Raw genomic sequence first — 20,639 nt, forward strand, 5'->3', positions numbered from 1 at the left:
CCATCTCACCTGTCTGCGTGTGTTTGAGTTTCGGATTTGGCCCATGTGGTTATCAGAGAAAGCTTGCCAGTATGTTATCATGGGTCGGGAGTTCTTTCCGTTCAGTTTTCTTCTCCCGGGTTCTTCCTCCACCATTTATATTGCCTGCCATGCATAGCCTATCTTGTGCTGAAAAATGGCATTAAACCCTACAACAAACAACTTTCAAAGAGCCATCTCACAACGAACGTGTGAAATATCTTTGAGTAACAGCGATCCAGCATATTTGTGAGAGAAAGAAAGAAAGAAAGAGAAATAAATGGAAACATGCTTACTGGATTCGACGAAAATCAAGTTTTATTTTCACAGAACTTCTCTGCAGTAGAGAGAGAGAGAGAGAGAGAGAGAGAGAAACAATATCTTCAAATAACAGGAACAACTTCGTTAATACAGCAAGCTTGTTGTCCTTATCAAAAGCAGTGACAGCTTCATCATAAGTCTCATTGTAGAGATCATCTGCATCACCAGTTACTTCTGTATCAGCAGCACTTTCAACAATCCAAAGCTTCTAGACTCGGAGTACGGCGAAGCGTAGCTGGCCAATCAGTGGCACAAAGATTTCAAATTTAATAAAACAGAGGAAACAAATAGTAGTATTCCTTTGACCTGACAAGTCGATTTGCAGTGGTTCATAGCAAAAGAGGTTGATGCACTGCAACCTCAAATTTATACCTGCATTTTTCATTTATGACACCAAGCGATCTTGCCAGTGCAAACACAATCCCTTTCCCTACGTAACAGTTCGGGAAAGCATTGTGTACTAAACAGCTGGATGTGATTGACCATAGTTCTTGCTAGACGACTATTGCTATTTCACTGTCAACTTGCTGTGAAGTAACTATGGGAGGTCAATGGCTGATATCAGTTTCAAGAACAAGACAAGCCCGAAACGCGGAATTGAAAAATGTATCCATATATTTAATTAAAAAACCATAATAGCTGAAAAATACGCACCGTTGCCTCAAGTTAAGAAATTTGCCAGGGGCCAATATACGAAACTATCCCCTGCCGTCCGAGCAAACCTATATAGCATATATCCACCGTAAAAGAAACTGAAATTGCAAATAAAGGACTATTTGAAGACATTTCAGTTACTTTTGTAATGTTGAAACATAAGCTATAAAGTTATTCGGAATACTAAGACATCAGCAGTACCATGGCCCTGAATCGTTTTAATTTATTTTCATTACTTAGAGGCACACTTCCTACTCCAGACACAAATGTCAGTTGATAAACGTCAGTAAACGTCAAGAAATCATACTTACCTGGACCAGGGAGTACCGTGATCAGCTAGGCGGTTTCCCCAGGATGAGGCCTTTCCATTGCACTTCGGTTGGGCTGAAACCTGCGATCACCCCAAATGTGGGTGACTCGGGGTCGTTATTTATTAGTGTGGGGGTCTGCGTTCGCGCTAACCCCTGATAATTCAATTAAAAATAACCAATAATCTCAAGCTTATGACAAAATTAGTCTGGATGTCTCTGATTAGCACGTGCCAATCGATAATGTTATTATTTCTTACACTGCTCTTTCAAGGGGTGGGTACCCCGGGTGGTCTAAATAGCCCACCATTACGGATCGCGGCCATCTCACCTGTCTGCGTGTGTTTGAGTTTCGGATTTGGCCCATGTGGTTATCAGAGAAAGCTTGCCAGTATGTTATCATGGGTCGGGAGTTCTTTCCGTTCAGTTTTCTTCTCCCGGGTTCTTCCTCCACCATTTATATTGCCTGCCATGCATAGCCTATCTTGTGCTGAAAAATGGCATTAAACCCTACAACAAACAACTTTCAAAGAGCCATCTCACAACGAACGTGTGAAATATCTTTGAGTAACAGCGATCCAGCATATTTGTGAGAGAAAGAAAGAAAGAAAGAGAAATAAATGGAAACATGCTTACTGGATTCGACGAAAATCAAGTTTTATTTTCACAGAACTTCTCTGCAGTAGAGAGAGAGAGAGAGAGAGAGAGAGAGAGAAACAATATCTTCAAATAACAGGAACAACTTCGTTAATACAGCAAGCTTGTTGTCCTTATCAAAAGCAGTGACAGCTTCATCATAAGTCTCATTGTAGAGATCATCTGCATCACCAGTTACTTCTGTATCAGCAGCACTTTCAACAATCCAAAGCTTCTAGACTCGGAGTACGGCGAAGCGTAGCTGGCCAATCAGTGGCACAAAGATTTCAAATTTAATAAAACAGAGGAAACAAATAGTAGTATTCCTTTGACCTGACAAGTCGATTTGCAGTGGTTCATAGCAAAAGAGGTTGATGCACTGCAACCACAAATTTATACCTGCATTTTTCATTTATGACACCAAGCGATCTTGCCAGTGCAAACACAATCCCTTTCCCTACGTAACAGTTCGGGAAAGCATTGTGTACTAAACAGCTGGATGTGATTGACCATAGTTCTTGCTAGACGACTATTGCTATTTCACTGTCGACTTTCTGTGAAGTAACTATGGGAGGTCAATGGCTGATATCAGTTTCAAGAACAAGACAAGCCCGAAACGCGGAATTGAAAAATGTATCCATATATTTAATTAAAAAACCATAATAGCTGAAAAATACGCACCGTTGCCTCAAGTTAAGAAATTTGCCAGGGGCCAATATACGAAACTATCCCCTGCCGTCCGAGCAAACCTATATAGCATATATCCACCGTAAAAGAAACTGAAATTGCAAATAAAGGACTATTTGAAGACATTTCAGTTACTTTTGTAATGTTGAAACATAAGCTATAAAGTTATTCGGAATACTAAGACATCAGCAGTACCATGGCCCTGAATCGTTTTAATTTATTTTCATTACTTAGAGGCACACTTCCTACTCCAGACACAAATGTCAGTTGATAAACGTCAGTAAACGTCAAGAAATCATACTTACCTGGACCAGGGAGTACCGTGATCAGCTAGGCGGTTTCCCCAGGATGAGGCCTTTCCATTGCACTTCGGTTGGGCTGAAACCTGCGATCACCCCAAATGTGGGTGACTCGGGGTCGTTATTTATTAGTGTGGGGGTCTGCGTTCGCGCTAACCCCTGATAATTCAATTAAAAATAACCAATAATCTCAAGCTTATGACAAAATTAGTCTGGATGTCTCTGATTAGCACGTGCCAATCGATAATGTTATTATTTCTTACACTGCTCTTTCAAGGGGTGGGTACCCCGGGTGGTCTAAATAGCCCACCATTACGGATCGCGGCCATCTCACCTGTCTGCGTGTGTTTGAGTTTCGGATTTGGCCCATGTGGTTATCAGAGAAAGCTTGCCAGTATGTTATCATGGGTCGGGAGTTCTTTCCGTTCAGTTTTCTTCTCCCGGGTTCTTCCTCCACCATTTATATTGCCTGCCATGCATAGCCTATCTTGTGCTGAAAAATGGCATTAAACCCTACAACAAACAACTTTCAAAGAGCCATCTCACAACGAACGTGTGAAATATCTTTGAGTAACAGCGATCCAGCATATTTGTGAGAGAAAGAAAGAAAGAAAGAGAAATAAATGGAAACATGCTTACTGGATTCGACGAAAATCAAGTTTTATTTTCACAGAACTTCTCTGCAGTAGAGAGAGAGAGAGAGAGAGAGAGAGAGAGAGAGAGAGAGAAACAATATCTTCAAATAACAGGAACAACTTCGTTAATACAGCAAGCTTGTTGTCCTTATCAAAAGCAGTGACAGCTTCATCATAAGTCTCATTGTAGAGATCATCTGCATCACCAGTTACTTCTGTATCAGCAGCACTTTCAACAATCCAAAGCTTCTAGACTCGGAGTACGGCGAAGCGTAGCTGGCCAATCAGTGGCACAAAGATTTCAAATTTAATAAAACAGAGGAAACAAATAGTAGTATTCCTTTGACCTGACAAGTCGATTTGCAGTGGTTCATAGCAAAAGAGGTTGATGCACTGCAACCACAAATTTATACCTGCATTTTTCATTTATGACACCAAGCGATCTTGCCAGTGCAAACACAATCCCTTTCCCTACGTAACAGTTCGGGAAAGCATTGTGTACTAAACAGCTGGATGTGATTGACCATAGTTCTTGCTAGACGACTATTGCTATTTCACTGTCGACTTTCTGTGAAGTAACTATGGGAGGTCAATGGCTGATATCAGTTTCAAGAACAAGACAAGCCCGAAACGCGGAATTGAAAAATGTATCCATATATTTAATTAAAAAACCATAATAGCTGAAAAATACGCACCGTTGCCTCAAGTTAAGAAATTTGCCAGGGGCCAATATACGAAACTATCCCCTGCCGTCCGAGCAAACCTATATAGCATATATCCACCGTAAAAGAAACTGAAATTGCAAATAAAGGACTATTTGAAGACATTTCAGTTACTTTTGTAATGTTGAAACATAAGCTATAAAGTTATTCGGAATACTAAGACATCAGCAGTACCATGGCCCTGAATCGTTTTAATTTATTTTCATTACTTAGAGGCACACTTCCTACTCCAGACACAAATGTCAGTTGATAAACGTCAGTAAACGTCAAGAAATCATACTTACCTGGACCAGGGAGTACCGTGATCAGCTAGGCGGTTTCCCCAGGATGAGGCCTTTCCATTGCACTTCGGTTGGGCTGAAACCTGCGATCACCCCAAATGTGGGTGACTCGGGGTCGTTATTTATTAGTGTGGGGGTCTGCGTTCGCGCTAACCCCTGATAATTCAATTAAAAATAACCAATAATCTCAAGCTTATGACAAAATTAGTCTGGATGTCTCTGATTAGCACGTGCCAATCGATAATGTTATTATTTCTTACACTGCTCTTTCAAGGGGTGGGTACCCCGGGTGGTCTAAATAGCCCACCATTACGGATCGCGGCCATCTCACCTGTCTGCGTGTGTTTGAGTTTCGGATTTGGCCCATGTGGTTATCAGAGAAAGCTTGCCAGTATGTTATCATGGGTCGGGAGTTCTTTCCGTTCAGTTTTCTTCTCCCGGGTTCTTCCTCCACCATTTATATTGCCTGCCATGCATAGCCTATCTTGTGCTGAAAAATGGCATTAAACCCTACAACAAACAACTTTCAAAGAGCCATCTCACAACGAACGTGTGAAATATCTTTGAGTAACAGCGATCCAGCATATTTGTGAGAGAAAGAAAGAAAGAAAGAGAAATAAATGGAAACATGCTTACTGGATTCGACGAAAATCAAGTTTTATTTTCACAGAACTTCTCTGCAGTAGAGAGAGAGAGAGAGAGAGAGAGAGAGAGAGAGAGAGAGAGAGAGAAACAATATCTTCAAATAACAGGAACAACTTCGTTAATACAGCAAGCTTGTTGTCCTTATCAAAAGCAGTGACAGCTTCATCATAAGTCTCATTGTAGAGATCATCTGCATCACCAGTTACTTCTGTATCAGCAGCACTTTCAACAATCCAAAGCTTCTAGACTCGGAGTACGGCGATGCGTAGCTGGCCAATCAGTGGCACAAAGATTTCAAATTTAATAAAACAGAGGAAACAAATAGTAGTATTCCTTTGACCTGACAAGTCGATTTGCAGTGGTTCATAGCAAAAGAGGTTGATGCACTGCAACCTCAAATTTATACCTGCATTTTTCATTTATGACACCAAGCGATCTTGCCAGTGCAAACACAATCCCTTTCCCTACGTAACAGTTCGGGAAAGCATTGTGTACTAAACAGCTGGATGTGATTGACCATAGTTCTTGCTAGACGACTATTGCTATTTCACTGTCAACTTGCTGTGAAGTAACTATGGGAGGTCAAAGGCTGATATCAGTTTCAAGAACAAGACAAGCCCGAAACGCGGAATTGAAAAATGTATCCATATATTTAATTAAAAAACCATAATAGCTGAAAAATACGCACCGTTGCCTCAAGTTAAGAAATTTGCCAGGGGCCAATATACGAAACTATCCCCTGCCGTCCGAGCAAACCTATATAGCATATATCCACCGTAAAAGAAACTGAAATTGCAAATAAAGGACTATTTGAAGACATTTCAGTTACTTTTGTAATGTTGAAACATAAGCTATAAAGTTATTCGGAATACTAAGACATCAGCAGTACCATGGCCCTGAATCGTTTTAATTTATTTTCATTACTTAGAGGCACACTTCCTACTCCAGACACAAATGTCAGTTGATAAACGTCAGTAAACGTCAAGAAATCATACTTACCTGGACCAGGGAGTACCGTGATCAGCTAGGCGGTTTCCCCAGGATGAGGCCTTTCCATTGCACTTCGGTTGGGCTGAAACCTGCGATCACCCCAAATGTGGGTGACTCGGGGTCGTTATTTATTAGTGTGGGGGTCTGCGTTCGCGCTAACCCCTGATAATTCAATTAAAAATAACCAATAATCTCAAGCTTATGACAAAATTAGTCTGGATGTCTCTGATTAGCACGTGCCAATCGATAATGTTATTATTTCTTACACTGCTCTTTCAAGGGGTGGGTACCCCGGGTGGTCTAAATAGCCCACCATTACGGATCGCGGCCATCTCACCTGTCTGCGTGTGTTTGAGTTTCGGATTTGGCCCATGTGGTTATCAGAGAAAGCTTGCCAGTATGTTATCATGGGTCGGGAGTTCTTTCCGTTCAGTTTTCTTCTCCCGGGTTCTTCCTCCACCATTTATATTGCCTGCCATGCATAGCCTATCTTGTGCTGAAAAATGGCATTAAACCCTACAACAAACAACTTTCAAAGAGCCATCTCACAACGAACGTGTGAAATATCTTTGAGTAACAGCGATCCAGCATATTTGTGAGAGAAAGAAAGAAAGAAAGAGAAATAAATGGAAACATGCTTACTGGATTCGACGAAAATCAAGTTTTATTTTCACAGAACTTCTCTGCAGTAGAGAGAGAGAGAGAGAGAGAGAGAGAGAGAGAGAGAAACAATATCTTCAAATAACAGGAACAACTTCGTTAATACAGCAAGCTTGTTGTCCTTATCAAAAGCAGTGACAGCTTCATCATAAGTCTCATTGTAGAGATCATCTGCATCACCAGTTACTTCTGTATCAGCAGCACTTTCAACAATCCAAAGCTTCTAGACTCGGAGTACGGCGAAGCGTAGCTTTCCAATCAGTGGAACAAAGATTTCATATTTAATAAAACAGAGGAAACAAATAGTAGTATTCCTTTGACCTGACAAGTCGATTTGCAGTGGTTCATAGCAAAAGAGGTTGATGCACTGCAACCTCAAATTTATACCTGCATTTTTCATTTATGACACCAAGCGATCTTGCCAGTGCAAACACAATCCCTTTCCCTACGTAACAGTTCGGGAAAGCATTGTGTACTAAACAGCTGGATGTGATTGACCATAGTTCTTGCTAGACGACTATTGCTATTTCACTGTCAATTTGCTGTGAAGTAACTATGGGAGGTCAATGGCTGATATCAGTTTCAAGAACAAGACAAGCCCGAAACGCGGAATTGAAAAATGTATCCATATATTTAATTAAAAAACCATAATAGCTGAAAAATACGCACCGTTGCCTCAAGTTAAGAAATTTGCCAGGGGCCAATATACGAAACTATCCCCTGCCGTCCGAGCAAACCTATATAGCACATATCCACCGTAAAAGAAACTGAAATTGCAAATAAAGGACTATTTGAAGACATTTCAGTTACTTTTGTAATGTTGAAACATAAGCTATAAAGTTATTCGGAATACTAAGACATCAGCAGTACCATGGCCCTGAATCGTTTTAATTTATTTTCATTACTTAGAGGCACACTTCCTACTCCAGACACAAATGTCAGTTGATAAACGTCAGTAAACGTCAAGAAATCATACTTACCTGGACCAGGGAGTACCGTGATCAGCTAGGCGGTTTCCCCAGGATGAGGCCTTTCCATTGCACTTCGGTTGGGCTGAAACCTGCGATCACCCCAAATGTGGGTGACTCGGGGTCGTTATTTATTAGTGTGGGGGTCTGCGTTCGCGCTAACCCCTGATAATTCAATTAAAAATAACCAATAATCTCAAGCTTATGACAAAATTAGTCTGGATGTCTCTGATTAGCACGTGCCAATCGATAATGTTATTATTTCTTACACTGCTCTTTCAAGGGGTGGGTACCCCGGGTGGTCTAAATAGCCCACCATTACGGATCGCGGCCATCTCACCTGTCTGCGTGTGTTTGAGTTTCGGATTTGGCCCATGTGGTTATCAGAGAAAGCTTGCCAGTATGTTATCATGGGTCGGGAGTTCTTTCCGTTCAGTTTTCTTCTCCCGGGTTCTTCCTCCACCATTTATATTGCCTGCCATGCATAGCCTATCTTGTGCTGAAAAATGGCATTAAACCCTACAACAAACAACTTTCAAAGAGCCATCTCACAACGAACGTGTGAAATATCTTTGAGTAACAGCGATCCAGCATATTTGTGAGAGAAAGAAAGAAAGAAAGAGAAATAAATGGAAACATGCTTACTGGATTCGACGAAAATCAAGTTTTATTTTCACAGAACTTCTCTGCAGTAGAGAGAGAGAGAGAGAGAGAGAAACAATATCTTCAAATAACAGGAACAACTTCGTTAATACAGCAAGCTTGTTGTCCTTATCAAAAGCAGTGACAGCTTCATCATAAGTCTCATTGTAGAGATCATCTGCATCACCAGTTACTTCTGTATCAGCAGCACTTTCAACAATCCAAAGCTTCTAGACTCGGAGTACGGCGAAGCGTAGCTTTCCAATCAGTGGAACAAAGATTTCATATTTAATAAAACAGAGGAAACAAATAGTAGTATTCCTTTGACCTGACAAGTCGATTTGAAGTGGTTCATAGCAAAAGGGGTTGATGCACTGCAACCTCAAATTTATACCTGCATTTTTCATTTATGACACCAAGCGATCTTGCCAGTGCAAACACAATCCCTTTCCCTACGTAACAGTTCGGGAAAGCATTGTGTACTAAACAGCTGGATGTGATTGACCATAGTTCTTGCTAGACGACTATTGCTATTTCACTGTCAATTTGCTGTGAAGTAACTATGGGAGGTCAATGGCTGATATCAGTTTCAAGAACAAGACAAGCCCGAAACGCGGAATTGAAAAATGTATCCATATATTTAATTAAAAAACCATAATAGCTGAAAAATACGCACCGTTGCCTCAAGTTAAGAAATTTGCCAGGGGCCAATATACGAAACTATCCCCTGCCGTCCGAGCAAACCTATATAGCACATATCCACCGTAAAAGAAACTGAAATTGCAAATAAAGGACTATTTGAAGACATTTCAGTTACTTTTGTAATGTTGAAACATAAGCTATAAAGTTATTCGGAATACTAAGACATCAGCAGTACCATGGCCCTGAATCGTTTTAATTTATTTTCATTACTTAGAGGCACACTTCCTACTCCAGACACAAATGTCAGTTGATAAACGTCAGTAAACGTCAAGAAATCATACTTACCTGGACCAGGGAGTACCGTGATCAGCTAGGCGGTTTCCCCAGGATGAGGCCTTTCCATTGCACTTCGGTTGGGCTGAAACCTGCGATCACTCCAAATGTGGGTGACTCGGGGTCGTTATTTATTAGTGTGGGGGTCTGCGTTCGCGCTAACCCCTGATAATTCAATTAAAAATAACCAATAATCTCAAGCTTATGACAAAATTAGTCTGGATGTCTCTGATTAGCACGTGCCAATCGATAATGTTATTATTTCTTACACTGCTCTTTCAAGGGGTGGGTACCCCGGGTGGTCTAAATAGCCCACCATTACGGATCGCGGCCATCTCACCTGTCTGCGTGTGTTTGAGTTTCGGATTTGGCCCATGTGGTTATCAGAGAAAGCTTGCCAGTATGTTATCATGGGTCGGGAGTTCTTTCCGTTCAGTTTTCTTCTCCCGGGTTCTTCCTCCACCATTTATATTGCCTGCCATGCATAGCCTATCTTGTGCTGAAAAATGGCATTAAACCCTACAACAAACAACTTTCAAAGAGCCATCTCACAACGAACGTGTGAAATATCTTTGAGTAACAGCGATCCAGCATATTTGTGAGAGAAAGAAAGAAAGAAAGAGAAATAAATGGAAACATGCTTACTGGATTCGACGAAAATCAAGTTTTATTTTCACAGAACTTCTCTGCAGTAGAGAGAGAGAGAGAGAGAGAGAGAGAGAAACAATATCTTCAAATAACAGGAACAACTTCGTTAATACAGCAAGCTTGTTGTCCTTATCAAAAGCAGTGACAGCTTCATCATAAGTCTCATTGTAGAGATCATCTGCATCACCAGTTACTTCTGTATCAGCAGCACTTTCAACAATCCAAAGCTTCTAGACTCGGAGTACGGCGAAGCGTAGCTTTCCAATCAGTGGAACAAAGATTTCATATTTAATAAAACAGAGGAAACAAATAGTAGTATTCCTTTGACCTGACAAGTCGATTTGCAGTGGTTCATAGCAAAAGAGGTTGATGCACTGCAACCTCAAATTTATACCTGCATTTTTCATTTATGACACCAAGCGATCTTGCCAGTGCAAACACAATCCCTTTCCCTACGTAACAGTTCGGGAAAGCATTGTGTACTAAACAGCTGGATGTGATTGACCATAGTTCTTGCTAGACGACTATTGCTATTTCACTGTCAATTTGCTGTGAAGTAACTATGGGAGGTCAATGGCTGATATCAGTTTCAAGAACAAGACAAGCCCGAAACGCGGAATTGAAAAATGTATCCATATATTTAATTAAAAAACCATAATAGCTGAAAAATACGCACCGTTGCCTCAAGTTAAGAAATTTGCCAGGGGCCAATATACGAAACTATCCCCTGCCGTCCGAGCAAACCTATATAGCACATATCCACCGTAAAAGAAACTGAAATTGCAAATAAAGGACTATTTGAAGACATTTCAGTTACTTTTGTAATGTTGAAACATAAGCTATAAAGTTATTCGGAATACTAAGACATCAGCAGTACCATGGCCCTGAATCGTTTTAATTTATTTTCATTACTTAGAGGCACACTTCCTACTCCAGACACAAATGTCAGTTGATAAACGTCAGTAAACGTCAAGAAATCATACTTACCTGGACCAGGGAGTACCGTGATCAGCTAGGCGGTTTCCCCAGGATGAGGCCTTTCCATTGCACTTCGGTTGGGCTGAAACCTGCGATCACCCCAAATGTGGGTGACTCGGGGTCGTTATTTATTAGTGTGGGGGTCTGCGTTCGCGCTAACCCCTGATAATTCAATTAAAAATAACCAATAATCTCAAGCTTATGACAAAATTAGTCTGGATGTCTCTGATTAGCACGTGCCAATCGATAATGTTATTATTTCTTACACTGCTCTTTCAAGGGGTGGGTACCCCGAGTGGTCTAAATAGCCCACCATTACGGATCGCGGCCATCTCACCTGTCTGCGTGTGTTTGAGTTTCGGATTTGGCCCATGTGGTTATCAGAGAAAGCTTGCCAGTATGTTATCATGGGTCGGGAGTTCTTTCCGTTCAGTTTTCTTCTCCCGGGTTCTTCCTCCACCATTTATATTGCCTGCCATGCATAGCCTATCTTGTGCTGAAAAATGGCATTAAACCCTACAACAAACAACTTTCAAAGAGCCATCTCACAACGAACGTGTGAAATATCTTTGAGTAACAGCGATCCAGCATATTTGTGAGAGAAAGAAAGAAAGAAAGAGAAATAAATGGAAACATGCTTACTGGATTCGACGAAAAACAAGTTTTATTTTCACAGAACTTCTCTGCAGTAGAGAGAGAGAGAGAGAAACAGTATCTTCAAATAACAGGAACAACTTCGTTAATACAGCAAGCTTGTTGTCCTTATCAAAAGCAGTGACAGCTTCATCATAAGTCTCATTGTAGAGATCATCTGCATCACCAGTTACTTCTGTATAAGCAGCACTTTCAACAATCCAAAGCTTCTAGACTCGGAGTACGGCGAAGCGTAGCTTTCCAATCAGTGGAACAAAGATTTCATATTTAATAAAACAGAGGAAACAAATAGTAGTATTCCTTTGACCTGACAAGTCGATTTGCAGTGGTTCATAGCAAAAGAGGTTGATGCACTGCAACCTCAAATTTATACCTGCATTTTTCATTTATGACACCAAGCGATCTTGCCAGTGCAAACACAATCCCTTTCCCTACGTAACAGTTCGGGAAAGCATTGTGTACTAAACAGCTGGATGTGATTGACCATAGTTCTTGCTAGACGACTATTGCTATTTCACTGTCAATTTGCTGTGAAGTAACTATGGGAGGTCAATGGCTGATATCAGTTTCAAGAACAAGACAAGCCCGAAACGCGGAATTGAAAAATGTATCCATATATTTAATTAAAAAACCATAATAGCTGAAAAATACGCACCGTTGCCTCAAGTTAAGAAATTTGCCAGGGGCCAATATACGAAACTATCCCCTGCCGTCCGAGCAAACCTATATAGCACATATCCACCGTAAAAGAAACTGAAATTGCAAATAAAGGACTATTTGAAGACATTTCAGTTACTTTTGTAATGTTGAAACATAAGCTATAAAGTTATTCGGAATACTAAGACATCAGCAGTACCATGGCCCTGAATCGTTTTAATTTATTTTCATTACTTAGAGGCACACTTCCTACTCCAGACACAAATGTCAGTTGATAAACGTCAGTAAACGTCAAGAAATCATACTTACCTGGACCAGGGAGTACCGTGATCAGCTAGGCGGTTTCCCCAGGATGAGGCCTTTCCATTGCACTTCGGTTGGGCTGAAACCTGCGATCACCCCAAATGTGGGTGACTCGGGGTCGTTATTTATTAGTGTGGGGGTCTGCGTTCGCGCTAACCCCTGATAATTCAATTAAAAATAACCAATAATCTCAAGCTTATGACAAAATTAGTCTGGATGTCTCTGATTAGCACGTGCCAATCGATAATGTTATTATTTCTTACACTGCTCTTTCAAGGGGTGGGTACCCCGAGTGGTCTAAATAGCCCACCATTACGGATCGCGGCCATCTCACCTGTCTGCGTGTGTTTGAGTTTCGGATTTGGCCCATGTGGTTATCAGAGAAAGCTTGCCAGTATGTTATCATGGGTCGGGAGTTCTTTCCGTTCATTTTTCTTCTCCCGGGTTCTTCCTCCACCATTTATATTGCCTGCCATGCATAGCCTATCTTGTGCTGAAAAATGGCATTAAACCCTACAACAAACAACTTTCAAAGAGCCATCTCACAACGAACGTGTGAAATATCTTTGAGTAACAGCGATCCAGCATATTTGTGAGAGAAAGAAAGAAAGAAAGAGAAATAAATGGAAACATGCTTACTGGATTCGACGAAAATCAAGTTTTATTTTCACAGAACTTCTCTGCAGTAGAGAGAGAGAGAGAGAGAGAGAGAGAGAGAGAAACAATATCTTCAAATAACAGGAACAACTTCGTTAATACAGCAAGCTTGTTGTCCTTATCAAAAGCAGTGACAGCTTCATCATAAGTCTCATTGTAGAGATCATCTGCATCACCAGTTACTTCTGTATCAGCAGCACTTTCAACAATCCAAAGCTTCTAGACTCGGAGTACGGCGAAGCGTAGCTGGCCAATCAGTGGCACAAAGATTTCAAATTTAATAAAACAGAGGAAACAAATAGTAGTATTCCTTTGACCTGACAAGTCGATTTGCAGTGGTTCATAGCAAAAGAGGTTGATGCACTGCAACCTCAAATTTATACCTGCATTTTTCATTTATGACACCAAGCGATCTTGCCAGTGCAAACACAATCCCTTTCCCTACGTAACAGTTCGGGAAAGCATTGTATACTAAACAGCTGGATGTGATTGACCATAGTTCTTGCTAGACGACTATTGCTATTTCACTGTCAACTTGCTGTGAAGTAACTATGGGAGGTCAATGGCTGATATCAGTTTCAAGAACAAGACAAGCCCGAAACGCGGAATTGAAAAATGTATCCATATATTTAATTAAAAAACCATAATAGCTGAAAAATACGCACCGTTGCCTCAAGTTAAGAAATTTGCCAGGGGCCAATATACGAAACTATCCCCTGCCGTCCGAGCAAACCTATATAGCATATATCCACCGTAAAAGAAACTGAAATTGCAAATAAAGGACTATTTGAAGACATTTCAGTTACTTTTGTAATGTTGAAACATAAGCTATAAAGTTATTCGGAATACTAAGACATCAGCAGTACCATGGCCCTGAATCGTTTTAATTTATTTTCATTACTTAGAGGCACACTTCCTACTCCAGACACAAATGTCAGTTGATAAACGTCAGTAAACGTCAAGAAATCATACTTACCTGGACCAGGGAGTACCGTGATCAGCTAGGCGGTTTCCCCAGGATATCCGGCCAAGACAAAGTAGATCAAAGAATTCTTTTGAAGTGAAAGTTCAAAGTTTACCGCTTTGGAATATGTATCGCCGTGTTGAAATCAACATCTCAAGGTATGTGAATTCAGATGTGTATCTTCGTACACTACGAGTGGAAGGACGAATTTCTCGGGAGGAAGCGCTTCGCAAACTTGAAGCTGCAGGTGTTACTATTTCTGACATCGAAGGTTTATATAGAGAAGGGGAAAATGCCCCATGGAATGCTGTGCTTAAGTCCCAAGAGAAGGCAAGAGGCGTGACCGGTGACGGCATTAAATATATTGCTAACCTAATAATTGACCTCAGAATACACTGGCTGCCCCTGTTTGTCAATGATATTGTTATCAAGGAAGTTCTAAAGGATTATGGGGAGATCCTTGACATAACCAGAGACAAGACAATTATAAACAAGGACACAATGATTGAAAACGGTACAAGGATAGTGAAACTCCGGACCACAGAATTCGATTGCAGGAATATTCCCCACATCGTGTCGCTTGGCATGTGTGGTATGCTTATAACAATGAAGGGCCGCCCCCCACTTTGCCTGAGATGTCGTCAGTCGGGGCACCTCCGAAAAGACTGCCCAGAGAAAGGTGCTAGCTATGCTTCAGCAGTGAATAATAAAGGACACGTTGCCCAACAACCACCTGCACCAAGCACATCAACCCAAGCAACGACACACGAACCTTTAACACCAGCAGCCCCTGCGTCGACAAACAGCAAACCAATTGATCACCCCACCACCCCCACCCCCTTGGACGCCTCCCACGGGGCGGAAGAGGAAGTAGCGACCCAAACACAAGAGAAAGCAACAGTACCGGATGACAATGATGAAGATGACTCGAATCAACCCAGACCACAAGAAAAAAGAGAATTGTTTGACCTAGATTCGTGCACGTGGCAGGTAGTCACGTCTAAAAGATCAAAAAAGTCTCGTCTTGAGGAGGATTCAAGTATGGATGTGCAAAATTCTTAATTTGGATTACACTACAGTAACTGTGTAATAAAGAAATCGGAACGCTCACGGACAATGAATATAATCAAATGGACCGGGCATATACAAGGACAGTAAAATGGACAATGAATAAGCATAACGGACTAAATATTTCAGGACTTTCCCTGGTTATACGTTCTATTACAGGTTTGTTCTTTTACTTAATCCTAATTTTTCATTCTCTTCAAATGTACAATATCCTTCATATCATCCTTATCTATTTCATAGCACATACAACATTTGTAGATTTTTATCTATTTTCTTCAACCATATTTTATCCCTTAATTACATATCCTCCCTTATTATGTTATCGTTCAGCAAGTCATTTCTGGTTTCCAATAGTATTACCTTATACAACGGACTCTACCCGTCTCGAGTTCAGATTGATTCACTTGATACACCTAGAGTCCCACATACATTAACGATTTTGAACCTATTCTGGACATGCCATACCAATAACAAGCAACCCATGAGTAAAATTAATATCCTTACATTAAATGTCAATGGCCTTCGAACCAACACGGATCAAAAACTATACGAGATTAGAAACTTGGTATCTTCGCATCACATCGACCTTGTATTCCTACAAGAAACCCACGTGGAGAAAAGAACCCTTACTTCAAAAATTCAAGATAAATTGCAATGTTATTATGCCATATGGAGTTTTGGCTCGAATCTTTCATCTGGAGCTGCTATCATTAATTTTAATCCTAACATACGTTTTTTAAAATATGAAACGGATTTTGACGGTAGAATAATATGTGCTGACTTTCAATTTAATGATATACCATATCGTGCCATAAATATATATGCCCCCATCCCTGATTCGGAGAAAAGTGAATTTTTTACTTCATTGTTCACATATTTAACGGGACAACATAATCTCATTCTTGCTGGAGATTTCAATTGTGTCACTAACTCCAACCTTGACCGAGTAGGTAATCTAACCAATTACAGCGAAAAGTCCGTCCAAACATTGAAATCGCTTATATCCAACTTTAAACTAATTGACACATTTCGCAAACTGAACCCCTCGGCAAAATTGTACACATGGTATCGAAACACACTAGACCCCTCATTACCACTGTTAGCAAGCAGACTTGATCGACTGTATGTTTCTAAAAACATAGCAAATTTCATCATTAATTCGACAATCGTTAACTTCGCTCAGTCCGACCACGATGCAGTAACTTTAAGTATAGCATGTAACTCATCAATATCATATGGTACCGGTTACTGGAAATGCAATAACTCGCACTTAAACCATAACACATTAAAAACTCTCATTACGGACCTAATTAAGAGAGAACTAAGATATCATAACATCACCCTAGAATATTGGGATGAGCTAAAACTCAAACTTAAAGAAGAAATCATTCGATATTCCAAACAACTTTCGAAAGTTAAAAACTCTGCAATTAAATCATTGAAGAAAGACTACCAATATCTAAGACAGAAATATGATTTAACCAATAATGAAGAACTTCTCTTTCAAATACAAGAACTCCGAATGTCTATCAAGGAATTACAAAATGAAAAATATATAGGATCAGTCATTAGGAGCAAAGCGAAAATTTTAGATAATAACGAAAGACCGAGCCAATTCTTTTTTCAATTAGAAAATAAAAAGGGTTCCCAGAAAACTATCACTGAAATTGAGTATAATAATGTGACTCATAACTCAAGTGTTGATATCTTAAACTGTTTTAAAAAGTTGTATTCAAATCTTTTTACCACAGAATTGATTGATGAAGAATTGTTTAAAGAATTTCTAACTGGGTTACCTCAGTTAAAGGCTGAAGATAACCAATTCCTTACCGGACCAATTACTAAAGTAGAAATTTGGAAATCTTTAAATATGATGGAGCCAAATAAATCACCTGGACCCGATGGTCTCACAAAAGAGTTTTATGTCACGTTTTTTGAATGTTTAGGCGACACATTAGTCCGTTTATATAATTTGATCTTTGAATCAAACACTTTGTCTGATTCACAAAGACTATCTTATATTACGTTATTATGTAAGGATCCTGAAAATTCAAATAATATGAAAAATTGGAGACCTATCTCCCTATTAAATTTAGACTATAAAATTCTATCCAAAGTTATTGCTAATCGACTTGGAAATGTCATGTCCAAAATAATACACATGGATCAAACATGTGGAGTTAAAGGTCGATCTATTTTTAATAATGGTCACCTTATACGAAACATCTGTGACTACATCGAACAAAAAGAATTATCATGTGCATTTATTTCCTTAGATCAAGAAAAGGCATTTGATAGGGTAAATTATCAATTTATGTTAAAAACATTAGAATCTTTCGGGTTTGATCCTGACTTTATTAAATGGATTTCAATTTTCTACACTGATATTAGTTCATCAGTTATAGTCAATAATTTTATTTCGGACCCCTTTTTAATCTCAAGAGGAGTCCGTCAAGGTTGCAGTCTTTCCCCCCTTTTATATGTAATAGTGTACGAGCCTTTTGCAATCAAAATTCGAAACGACCCAGAAATTATAGGTGTTAAGGTGCCAGGTGCAACAGAAGCCTGTAAGATCTCCCTTTTCGCGGACGATAGTACAGGCTTCTGTTGCACGGACAAATCGATCGAACGGTATTTATTTTGGTCTCGCATGTACGATCGCGCTTCCGGTGCTAAGGTAAATTATAGCAAATCAAACGGTATGTTCATGGGTAAATGGCGGAACCGCAGTGATCACCCCTTTGGCATTTCCTGGATCGACAAACAAAAAATTGTAGGGTTTCATTTTGGCAACGATTTAAGTCATGATGATCACTGGAACAAAAATGTTACTAAACTTACGAATACACTATTACTATGGAAACGTAGAAATTTACCTCTCATTTCTAAATCCCATGTTATTAATCTTTTAGCTTATAGCAAAATTTGGTATACTGCAACCGTGACTGATCTACCTAAACATTATGAAATTTTAATAAATAGGAATTTCTTCACATTTTTGTGGAATTCTAAATTCGAACCTCTCGCTAGAGCTGTATGCATCAATCCCCTTTACGACGGAGGTTTAAACATCACCCATTTGAGATGTAAAATCCAAGCAATACGTATACAGCATATACAAAAATTACTCGACGATGAATATTCAGCCAAATGGAAAGATTTTGCAAGGTATTGGATCGGTTTACAACTAAGGTCTTTCAACCCTAATTTGGCGCTTAATAAATTTACTCATACGCTATATGTTCCTAAATTCTATCAAAAGTGCATGACCATTTTCAAAACATTTCATGAAAATAATCCTAGTCTCAAATTTGGTCTAGTCCCCACAAAATATTTCTACCAACGACAATTACAAAGCTATGTTCTTGAACCTAAAATAACCAAATTATACGATTTAAATTTCGGCAACATTTGGAAAAATTTGCATAATAAATTTTTAGACCCCATCACTAGAGATGTGTGTTTTAAAACAATACATGATATTTTGCCCGTTAACTACAACATGTTCTTAAAGAAGATTTCCAAATCTAAGTTATGCGCTTTTTGCGGTGACATTGAAACGACTGATCATTTATTTTTCGAATGCAAATTAATACTCCCCTTACAACAGCTCATTATCAAATGGTTAAAAAAACTTTCCAGAAACTCCTTCAATACCTTTTATACTTTCCTTAAATTCGGTCCTATCCCGAATGGGGCCTCGTTCCCGGAACCTGAATTCGAGGACTTGTGCCTTTTATTATGCGCTGAATATAAATATGCTATATGGATTAAACGTATACGAGCATATTATTATAAAGAAGTGGTAACCAGTAAAACCTTGTTATCCTTCTTTCTCTCCCGATTAAAATGCAGAATCAGAACTGACTTTTCCAGGCTTAACTTGGTTCATTTTATAGATAAATGGTGTTTAGCTGGATTATTCTGTTCTCTCTTCAATTTTGAATTAGTAATAGACATAAGTCTAGAATAATACTACATTCCTTCCCTTTTGGATAAATCCAATTATATATAATTTTACGATTTCTCCTTAGATCTCACTACACAGTCACCATGTTTTAATCCACGTCTGCCGGCCTACACGTTAATTTAAGAATATCTCAAGCAGCACGTGCTAACATTCTCTGTTTTATTGCACGAACTTTTACAGCACTTCACTGGTCTATCAAATTTACATGAGGTATAGTACTTGCATCACCTTAAATACACTTTGCATTTTTAAGAATACAGTTTCTCTAATATTAGAATTTTATAATTTGCAATATTTAAACTTCTGTATGAGATTAGTATACGTTTCGCAAACTAGATGTTACAAATTTACAATAGAAATTGCATACAATCATATTATGTATAACTTTGTCGCTTGTGAGCTATGCGCTTTACAATATATGTACATTTGTGTGTATACAAGAGCATGGATGGACAGTGAGTGTGCACATCTACGTGTATTTATGAGTTTGTGTGCTAAGGCGTGTATGGGGTGAAGATGGGAGTGTCGTTTTCGCTTGTACATTTCAACATGTAAATATTGAATAAAGATTTTATGAAAAATAAAAAAAAGGTTTCCCCAGGATGAGGCCTTTCCATTGCACTTCGGTTGGGCTGAAACCTGCGATCACCCCAAATGTGGGTGACTCGGGGTCGTTATTTATTAGTGTGGGGGTCTGCGTTCGCGCTAACCCCTGATAATTCAATTAAAAATAACCAATAATCTCAAGCTTATGACAAAATTAGTCTGGATGTCTCTGATTAGCACGTGCCAATCGATAATGTTATTATTTCTTACACTGCTCTTTCAAGGGGTGGGTACCCCGGGTGGTCTAAATAGCCCACCATTACGGATCGCGGCCATCTCACCTGTCTGCGTGTGTTTGAGTTTCGGATTTGGCCCATGTGGTTATCAGAGAAAGCTTGCCAGTATGTTATCATGGGTCGGGAGTTCTTTCCGTTCAGTTTTCTTCTCCCGGGTTCTTCCTCCACCATTTATATTGCCTGCCATGCATAGCCTATCTTGTGCTGAAAAATGGCATTAAACCCTACAACAAACAACTTTCAAAGAGCCATCTCACAACGAACGTGTGAAATATCTTTGAGTAACAGCGATCCAGCATATTTGTGAGAGAAAGAAAGAAAGAAAGAGAAATAAATGGAAACATGCTTACTGGATTCGACGAAAATCAAGTTTTATTTTCACAGAACTTCTCTGCAGTAGAGAGAGAGAGAGAGAGAGAGAGAGAGAAACAATATCTTCAAATAACAGGAACAACTT

General features: G+C 39.6%; 9 non-coding genes across 9 annotated transcripts; all 9 read left to right on the plus strand.

The window, feature by feature from the left end:
- The first annotated feature begins 1,296 nt into the window (after positions 1-1,296).
- LOC149778017 (U1 spliceosomal RNA) lies at positions 1,297-1,460 on the plus strand. Its single transcript, XR_016415724.1, has one exon. It is a non-coding gene; the product is annotated as a U1 spliceosomal RNA (small nuclear RNA).
- Positions 1,461-2,921: 1,461 nt separating this feature from the next.
- Positions 2,922-3,085, plus strand: LOC149778018 (U1 spliceosomal RNA). Its single transcript, XR_016415725.1, has one exon. It is a non-coding gene; the product is annotated as a U1 spliceosomal RNA (small nuclear RNA).
- Positions 3,086-4,556: 1,471 nt separating this feature from the next.
- Positions 4,557-4,720, plus strand: LOC149778019 (U1 spliceosomal RNA). The gene has a single exon (XR_016415726.1). It is a non-coding gene; the product is annotated as a U1 spliceosomal RNA (small nuclear RNA).
- A 1,477-nt stretch (positions 4,721-6,197) lies between these two features.
- Positions 6,198-6,361, plus strand: LOC149778020 (U1 spliceosomal RNA). Its single transcript, XR_016415727.1, has one exon. It is a non-coding gene; the product is annotated as a U1 spliceosomal RNA (small nuclear RNA).
- A 1,467-nt stretch (positions 6,362-7,828) lies between these two features.
- On the plus strand, positions 7,829-7,992 carry LOC149778021 (U1 spliceosomal RNA). Its single transcript, XR_016415728.1, has one exon. It is a non-coding gene; the product is annotated as a U1 spliceosomal RNA (small nuclear RNA).
- Positions 7,993-9,445: 1,453 nt separating this feature from the next.
- On the plus strand, positions 9,446-9,609 carry LOC149778022 (U1 spliceosomal RNA). Its single transcript, XR_016415922.1, has one exon. It is a non-coding gene; the product is annotated as a U1 spliceosomal RNA (small nuclear RNA).
- A 1,459-nt stretch (positions 9,610-11,068) lies between these two features.
- LOC149778023 (U1 spliceosomal RNA) lies at positions 11,069-11,232 on the plus strand. The gene has a single exon (XR_016415729.1). It is a non-coding gene; the product is annotated as a U1 spliceosomal RNA (small nuclear RNA).
- A 1,447-nt stretch (positions 11,233-12,679) lies between these two features.
- LOC149778024 (U1 spliceosomal RNA) lies at positions 12,680-12,843 on the plus strand. The gene has a single exon (XR_016415730.1). It is a non-coding gene; the product is annotated as a U1 spliceosomal RNA (small nuclear RNA).
- A 7,052-nt stretch (positions 12,844-19,895) lies between these two features.
- LOC149778025 (U1 spliceosomal RNA) lies at positions 19,896-20,055 on the plus strand. Its single transcript, XR_016415995.1, has one exon. It is a non-coding gene; the product is annotated as a U1 spliceosomal RNA (small nuclear RNA).
- The last annotated feature ends 584 nt before the right edge of the window (positions 20,056-20,639 follow it).

This window comes from Sinohyriopsis cumingii, chromosome 17 (assembly GCF_028554795.1).
Source record: "Sinohyriopsis cumingii isolate HCF-2022 chromosome 17, ASM2855479v2, whole genome shotgun sequence".
In the NCBI taxonomy this organism is placed as follows: domain Eukaryota; kingdom Metazoa; phylum Mollusca; class Bivalvia; order Unionida; family Unionidae; genus Sinohyriopsis; species Sinohyriopsis cumingii.